Here is an 8,232-nt window from a genome sequence, read left to right as displayed (position 1 = left end):
ACCAGCCTGGACAACATGGTGAAACCCCATCTCTACCAAAAAAAAAAAAAAAACAAGGAAAAAATTAGTTGGTGTGGTGGTGCACGCCTGTAATCCCAGCTACTTCGGAGGCTGAGGCAGGAGAATCCCTTGAACTCGGGAGGCGGAGTTGCAGTGAGCCGAGGTCACAGCACTGCACTCCAGCCTGGGTGACAGATCAAGACTCTGTTTAAAAAAAAAAAAAGAAAAAAAGGTGATCATTCTTTTACCTGTTCACATTTTAGATATTTTGTTTCTCAGCAAATCAAAATAGCATCATAATCTGACACCCAGAATCATTCATTTTAAAAATACAAGACTCATCAACAGAATAATTTACATTATTCCTTTTTCTACTTGAAATGGTATTTCTATTCACCTTCACCAAATAATTTATTTTAATTTAGTATATTTTTGCCGAGGCACAGTGGTTCATACCTGTAATCCCAGCACTTTGGGAGGCTGAGGTGGACAGATTATTTGAGCTCAGGAGTTCAAGACTAGCCTGGGCAATAGAGTGAAACTCCATCTCTACAAAAAATACCAAAAAAATTAGCTGGGCATAGTAGCACATGCCTATAGTCCCAGCTACTTGGGAGGCTGAGGTAGGAGGATCACCAGAGCACAGGAAGTGGAGGCTACAGTGAGCCATGATCATGCCACTGCACTCCAGCCTGGCCAACAGGAAGAAGACCCTGTCTCTAAACAAATAAATAATGTTATACATTTTTATATTTGACTGTCTTTTATTGATCATTCCATTATTCTCTTCAAAAATAACTGGTATTTAAATCAAATTATTTTCTGGTCATAAGGCTCATAAGTTTTAAAAAAAGCTATTCTTCTATATTGAGTTTGCTAACTATTATCAGTACACAATGAATAAAAACAACGCAAATTTTGAAAAAAAAAGAACAGGAAAAGGAGACTCTCATTCCTCTTGCAAAGGAACATTCTAAAGCAGATAGGTTTTAGGAAAGATATGTATATATACGTGTGTGTGTGTGTGTACATATATATGTGTATATATGTGTGTGTGCATATACGTGTGTATGTGTATATATATATAAAATATGGATATTGAGGATATGGAAACTGATTCCATTAAAATTACTCAAGATTCCAAGTCTTAATGGATAGCAGTTTGAAACCATCAGTCTTCAGAGTAGCAGAGTGAATGGACTAGGTTAGTAAATCTCCAAGTGTAATCCCTAGACCAACTGCATCAGCATCCCCTGGAAACTTGCTAAAAAATGCAAGTTCTCAGTCCCCACCTTAGACTACCGTGGTGGTCAGCCTTCAAGATGGTCCTGAGTGGTCCCTGCCTCCTGGTATTCACACCCTTGTGTAGTCCTGTCCTGCGTTGTACCAGGGTTGGTCTGTGTAACCAACAGAGTGAGACAGAGGTTTAAAAGCTTGAAGCCTCTGCCTTTACACCTCTTTCTCTCTGTATGTTTCTCTCTCTTATCACTTGTTCTATACAAAACCAGCTGACAGAGAGAGGCCCACATAGCAATGAACTGTAGCCTTTGGCCAACAGCCATTCCTGTGAACCTTGGAGTGCATCCCCAGGCCTTTTGATGACTACAGCTCCAGCCAACATCTTCACTGCTACTTCACCAGGTATCCTAAGCCACAGCCACCAAGTTGAGTTTCTCCCAGATTCTTAACCCTCAGAAATGGTGAGATTTTTCTTTTTAAAGTTCATTGTAAAGTGCTAAGTTTTCAGTTAATTTGTTATACAGTACTAGATAGCCAATATGCCTACTGAATCAGAAACTCAAGGTAATGTCCAGCAATCTGTATAAAACACACGTGGTTCTGATGCATGTTAGACAGCCACTGGCTAGGGAGAGATAGTAGAATTGCAGAGGAATATGAAGAGCAAGGGAGACCATGCAACAAGGCTCTGTTAGTCTCCAATGACATGCAGGTGCATGAGTAGATGAGAGGCTTTAACTGGAGTTAGTATTTTGCCAGGGCTATATGTCAAAGCAAGAGAGGCAATGGACTGTGTACAAAGGAGCTATTAAAGTGATGAACCATGAAACTTCAGCTGCATAAGAAGCAAAGTAAAAAAATGATGGGTGACAGTCTGTGAAAACTATAATGGAGGCTGAAGGTTTGACAGCAAAACCACGGGGACATATTCCATCCAGAACCCTAGAGTGACTCTGAAAAAGAAAATAAATAATTTTGAGAAAATTGAAAAATTTTTCTAGTGGAAAAGGACTCTATACATGAACAAAACAGACTATGGCTATCTATACCAGTTATTTTCTAACTTTTATGACAGAGATTCACAGTAAGAAATACATTTCACATAGTGTTTTATGAAAGGAGAGAAGGTTAGAAATATATTTCACATTGTGGCTATTACAAATACATGTCTATAATTAAAACAAATTTTGTTTTTTTTCTTAATTGGTGGAGATGGGGTCTTGCTATGTTGCCCAGACTGGTCTCAAAACCCTGAGCTCAAGCTATCTTCCTGCCTCTGCCTCCATAAGTATCGGGATCACAGGTAGGAGCGACCACGCCCAATCACTGAAATGAGTTTCACCAAATAGTACTTACCTTACTACATATGATACTCTCAGTTTTCTATTCTAGTCCATTCTGTTCTGTTCTAATCCATCCGGTTTTAAAATTTTTAAACCTCTGATTGTGGCACATTATATTGATTTTAGATTTCCTAGTGGGTTCCAACCCACAGTTTAAAAAGCAGCAATCTACACCACTGCTGCCCAATAGAAATATAATGCAAGCCATGTGTGTAATTTAAAATTGTCTAGTATCTGCATTTAAAAAGTTAAAAAAAGGTAAAATTAGTTTTAATAATACATTTTATTAATGCAATATATTCTAAGCATTATCATTTCAACATGTAATCAAATTGAAAAATTGTCTATTAATAAATAAGAGATATTTTACATTCTTTTTAAAATATGCAACCTTCAAAATTGAGCATGTGTTTTATATTTATGGCCTATCTCAGTTGGAAGTAGCCACATTTCAAGTGCTGAACAGGCACATGTGGCTAGTGGCTGTTGTCTGGCTAAGATAGCGCAGGTCTACACAATACTATATCACAGTGTCTAAGCACGAGTCAGAAAGATCTGGTTTCTAAACTCATCTTTGCCACTGATTTGACTTCATTCAAATTAAATTTAAACTTTGAGTCATTTTTATCTTCAACTCTAATATGTGGGTAAAACAGTATCTAGTCTTACAGAATGCAGTGTTATATGAGATTAAGTATATAAAATGTTTACAGTAGAATTGGCATATACTGGTCGGGTGTGGTGACTCACACCTGTAATCCCAGCACTTTGGAAGGCCGAAGTGGGCGGATCATGAGGTCAGAAGTACAAGACCAGCCTGACCAACATGGTGAAACCCTGTCTTTACTAAAAATACAAAAATTAGCCCGGCGTGGTGGCAGGCACCTGTAATCCCAGCTACATGGGAGGCTGAGGCAGGAGAATCACTTGAACCCAGGAGGCGGAGGTTGCAGTGAGCCAAGATCATGCCACTGCACTCCAGCCTGGGTGACAGAGCAAGACAGCATCTCAGAAAAAAAAAAAAAAAAAAAAACGGAATTGGCATATACTGTTTACAGTGGAAGTGGCATATAACTGTTGTTATTACATATTCCATAATTCGGACTAGTCAAATCTCTTGACTAAACAAAGTCAGAGTAAATCTGTGGCTTGGGGTGTCCACTCCTGAAATATTGACAGAACTCCTAATACTAAAACACCTTCCTTCTATAACGGAGCACTCAATTTAGGGAAATAAATTTTTAAAATACAAATAGTAATTCAACCACAGTAAGTGTAAAAACAAAGGTATTGTGAGGCACAGTGGCTCACACCTGTAATCCCAGCACTTTGTAAGGTCAACGCAGGAGGATTGCTTGAAGCCAGGAGTTGGAGACCAGCCTTGGCAACACAGCAAGACTTGTCCCTACAAAAAAATAAAAATAAAAAAGTAGGGGGTGAGGCGGCACACACCTGTAGTCCTACCTAATCAGGAGGCTGAGGCAAAAGAGTCAGTTGAGCCCAGGAGCTCAAGGCTGCAATGAACTGTGATCACACCACTGCTCTCTAGCCTAGGCAACAAGGTAACAGAGCTGGACCCTATCTCTGAAAAAAACAAAAACCTAAGGGCATTAATAACATGTCGTAGACTCATATTACCCAAGGATACACAGGAAAGCCTAGTAGAGGCTGATATTTGAGCTGAAAATCAAACTCTGAGGCAGGCTGGAGGAGAGAAGTGGGGAGGCAAAGCTTGTGCTCAAGTGCAAAGAAATGTGTAAAATAAATGCAACAGTGAACACGTATTATGGGCCTACTGTGTGCTCTGTACCAGTCACTTGCTAGAATTATTTTAGCACGTGATACTTTCAGGAAAGAGCAAAAGGTTCTGTTGGTCCTGGACTTTCAAAAGCTCTTCTTGATGACAGCCATGGGGCTAGATATGAGGAAGTGTTTTCATCAAAGGTGAAGCTCAAAAATAACAACAATGTGGAAATTTTATTTTATCTTTTTTTTTTTAATTTATTATTTATTTATTTTTTGGAGACAGGATCTTGCTCTGCCACCCAGCACCCAGGATGGAATGTAATCTCGGCTCACTGCAACCTCCACCCACCAGGCTCAAGCAATCCTCTTGCCTCAGCCTCCCAAGTAAATGGGACCACAGGCATGCACCACCATGCCTGGCTATTTTTTTGTATTTTGAGTAGAGATGGGGGTCTCACTGTGTTCTCCAGGATGATCTCAAACTCTGAGCTCCAATCATCTGCTCGTTTTTGCCTCCCGAAGTGCTGGGATCACAGGCATGAGCCACTGTGCCTGACCAGAATTTTTTAATAAAGTTAATTTGACTCAATTTTTGTAATGTTCTTTACCATGCAATTATGATCTTCCTATTTTTGGTATTATAATATTACTTCTTTTGTTAAATAAATGTAATAATAATGGTGTTATGGATTGGTTTGTTTGTTAGTTTTTAATATCCCAGCCTAGCGCTTTTACTCAACAAATAGTCAGTGAGCTTCTGCTTTTTTACCAGGTGCAGTGCTAAGCCCTGGGGATATATCAGTGAATAAGAGTTGGAAAAAGGAAAAAAAAAAAAAAAAGAAAAGGTCCTTCTCTTCACAGAGCTACATTCCGGTTGGGATGCAGATTATAAACAAGTAAACTAACAAACAAACCATAACCAGGATAAGTAGAGATTGAGATATAAGCAATGATGCATATAACGCAGATGACATGACGATAATTGGGCTGCCTGTTTTGGTTGCTGGCATCAGGAGAAGTCTATCTGAAGGAATAAAATTTAAATTAAGAAAGTACATTCTAGGCAAAACATAATGCCTGGACTAGAAGCACTAATAATCAATGGCTGTCATGCTTTTTATTTCGCTAATCTCTAGAGACTTAATTGTCAGTTATATTGGACAATAGATTCCACATTGCAAAGCACTAAGCTGTTGAGGTCTGATTACATTTTGGCTTTAGGAAGATCTATCAGCAGCAAACAGATTACCCTGGATGAAGTAGAGGAGCACAGAAACAAAAGAGATGACTATTAGAATACATCAGAAATGATGAAAACCTGAATAAAGTCAAAGACTGAAGTGACAAGACATGGTGACACCAAAATTAAGGAAATTGAGAAAGGTAAAGTCAATAGGACTTTCTGGCTTGGATGTAGGAAATGGATATGGGAAGTATCAAGAATTACTGTGAGGTTACTAGCTTGTGTAAAGCAAGACTGTGATGCTATTAACCAAAATGCAGCATCTGAAGATAACACTACTAGGATTTATTGATAACCTACTGCATGTCAGGTACAAACTTCAGGATACCCAAATGCTAGTTTTGTCTCTGGGATTACGGAGTAAAATGCACCTTACTGCCTTTATGACCATGGGCAATTTTACTATGAAAAATAATTTTAAGGCCAGGTGTGATGGCTCATGCCTGTAATTCCAACACTTTGGGAAACCAAGGAAGGTGGATCACCTGAGGTCAGGAGTTCAAGACCAGCCTGGCAACATGGCAAAATCCCATCTCTACAAAAAATACAAAACAATTAGCTGGGCATGGTGGTATATGCTTGTAATCCCAGCTATTTGGGAGGCTAAGGCAAGATAATCACTCGAACCCAGGAGGCGGAGGTTGCAGTGAGCCGAGATTGCGCAACTGCACTCCAGCCTGGGCGGCAGAGTGGGACTCTGTCTCAAAAAAGAAAAAAAAGAAAAGAAAAATAATTTTAAAATTACAAATGCAAATTTCTAGGACCCTCCCAGAATCTTAAAAGAGACCTGTGCAAGTGAAGAGACCTTAAGCTTCATCAGCTTCCTGGTGACTCCTCCTTTGCATAGGCTATAGGATAATAAGTTTGAGTTGCTTGCAAGACACCAAAAGAGAATGTAATGTGGAGAGTTGAAGTTGTGAGTCTGTAGACTGTGAAAGATAGCCCTGGGAATCACTGGTCATGGTTGAAACCTTGAGAGAAGGTGAAATCTCCAAGCAAGAAAATGTAGAGAAAGGAGAAAAGAGGGTCCCATGTGGAGCTTTGGGGTAAAACAAGGGTTTAGGATAGAACTGATAAAGGTACAGTATGTTAGTTTCCTATTGCTGCTACTACAAATTACACAGATTAAGTGGCTAAAAATAATAAGTATCAGCCGGGTGTGGTAGCTCATGCCTGTAATCCCAGCATTTTGGGAGGCCAAAATGGGTGGATCATCTGAGGTCAGGAGTTTGAGACCAACCTGGCCAACATGGTGAAATCCCATCTCTACTGAAACTACAAACATTAGCCAGGCATGGTGGTGCACACCTGTAATCCCAGCTACTCAGGATGCTGAGGCAGGAGAATCACTTGAACCTGGGAGACAGAGGTTGCAGTGAGCCAAGATTGCACCACTGCACTCCAGCCTGGGCGATAGAGCAAGACTCCATCTCAAAAAAAAAGAAAGAAAGAAAAAATAACTAAATAAATATGTATTATCTTACTGTTCTGTAGGTCAGAAGTCCAAAATGAGCATTACGGGCTAAAGTCAAGGTATGGAAAAAGCCTGTTCCTTCTGGAGGTTCTGAAGAGACAGTCATGTCTTTGCCCTTTCCAGTTTCTAGTGGCTACACCTGTATTCCTCAGTTTGAGGCCCCGCCTTCAACTTCAAAGCACCTACTCCACTTTCTGCCTATGTTGTCATATTACCCTCTCCTACTCCAACTCTGATGACTGCTGCAGCCCTCTTATAAAGGCCACTGTGATTGCAACTTGTCTACTGGTTAATCCAAAATAATCTCCCCCTCTGAAGAGTGTTAATTTAATCACATCTGCAAAGTTTATTTTGCCATAGAAAGTAACATTCACAGGTTCTGGGGATTAGGATGTGAATTTATCTGAGGGCCATTATCAACTCACCACACAGAGTAACAAAGGAAACTGAAATAGAAGGGTAATAAATGGAATCAGAAAAAAATGAGAGATGCTACGGAAGGAAAAAGCCCAAGGATGTCTTACTTGACCGCGTCAGTTAACTGAGTTAAAAAAGGGATATAAGTGGGAAAGTCAGAAAAGGCTATTTGATGTGTTCATCAGAGAGCTTTCCCAGGTTGATTTCAAACAGCAATGATATTGCAGGAGATTGAAGAGCAAACAGGAGAGAAGGACTTAAAGTTGGTAAGAGTTGACTTAATTATTTTAAAAAGAAAAGGTAAATGATTTGTTGAAGAAGAAAACAGAATCCAGAGAAGATTTTTGCTAGGGTTTTTCTGTTTGTTTGGTTTCAGTCTTGCTTTTTTTGGGGGGGCGGGGGGGAGAAAAAGACTTGAGCGTGTGTCTATAACCTTAAGTTTATTTATTTATTTATTTTTGAGACAGGGTCTCGTTTTGTCAGCCAGGTTGGAGTGCAGTGGTAAAATCATGGGTCACTGCAACTTCCACCTCCTGGGCTCAAACAATCCTCCTGCCTCAGCCTCCTGAGTAGCTAGGATTACAGGTGTGTGCTATCACATCCAGCCATCTTTTGTATTTTTAGTAGAGATGGGGTTTCGCCATGTTGCCCAGGCTGGTCTCAAACTCCTGGCCTCAGCCGGGCGTGGTGACTCATGCCTGTAATCCCAGCACTTTGGGAGGCCGAGGTGGGAGGATCACGAGGTCAAGAGATTGAGACCATCCCGGCCA

The sequence above is a fragment of the Colobus angolensis genome, unplaced genomic scaffold, assembly GCF_000951035.1.
Source record: "Colobus angolensis palliatus isolate OR3802 unplaced genomic scaffold, Cang.pa_1.0 Scaffold5, whole genome shotgun sequence".
Lineage (NCBI taxonomy): Eukaryota > Metazoa > Chordata > Mammalia > Primates > Cercopithecidae > Colobus > Colobus angolensis.
Note: the sequence above shows the minus strand (reverse complement) of the source record.